The following is a 556-nucleotide window of genomic DNA, read 5'->3' as shown; positions in this document are numbered from 1 at the left end:
TTAGATGAAATATTCTTCCTTCTCCCTGCCCTTTGCTGAGTCATTCTCCATTAGAACAATGGCGCTGGGCTTGTCATCTGCAGGTTCGTAAGTGACGTAGCTGTCTTTGTTCTTCTACAGGTAAAAGAAGATCGAAATCACGACTGAGAGCACAGTGAGGAAGACCACGGTGATAACAACTACAATGAGGGCTGTGCTGGCTTCAGTTATCAGGGACAGGGCCTCAGTGGCCTTTATAATTGTGGTAGCCAACAGTTCTTGTTCTGGAGGAGGCATGGTTGGGAGGCTAGTCATTGTGGCAGCAGGATGGGCACCAGTAGGGAGGTGTGAATCTTTATTTTTTAAAATTTTAATTGGAGGCTAATTACTTTACAATATTGTGGTGGTTTTTGCCATGCATTCAAATGAATCAGCCATGGATGTACATGTGTTCCCCATCCTGAACCCCCCTCTCACCTCCCTTCCTATCCCATCTCTCAGGGTCATCCCAGTGCACTAGCCCTGAACATCCTGCCTCTGCATCGAACCTGGACTGGCAATCTATTTCACAAATGAT

General features: G+C 46.4%; 1 pseudogene; it reads right to left on the bottom strand.

Annotated features, from left to right (window-relative positions):
* LOC104994271 lies at positions 1-294 on the bottom strand (annotated as a pseudogene).
* Positions 295-556: the final 262 nt, after the last annotated feature.

Source organism: Bison bison, unplaced genomic scaffold (assembly GCF_000754665.1).
Source record: "Bison bison bison isolate TAMUID 2011002044 unplaced genomic scaffold, Bison_UMD1.0 scf7180017499114, whole genome shotgun sequence".
Classification (NCBI taxonomy): domain Eukaryota; kingdom Metazoa; phylum Chordata; class Mammalia; order Artiodactyla; family Bovidae; genus Bison; species Bison bison.
This window is presented reverse-complemented; position numbering and strand designations above follow the sequence as displayed.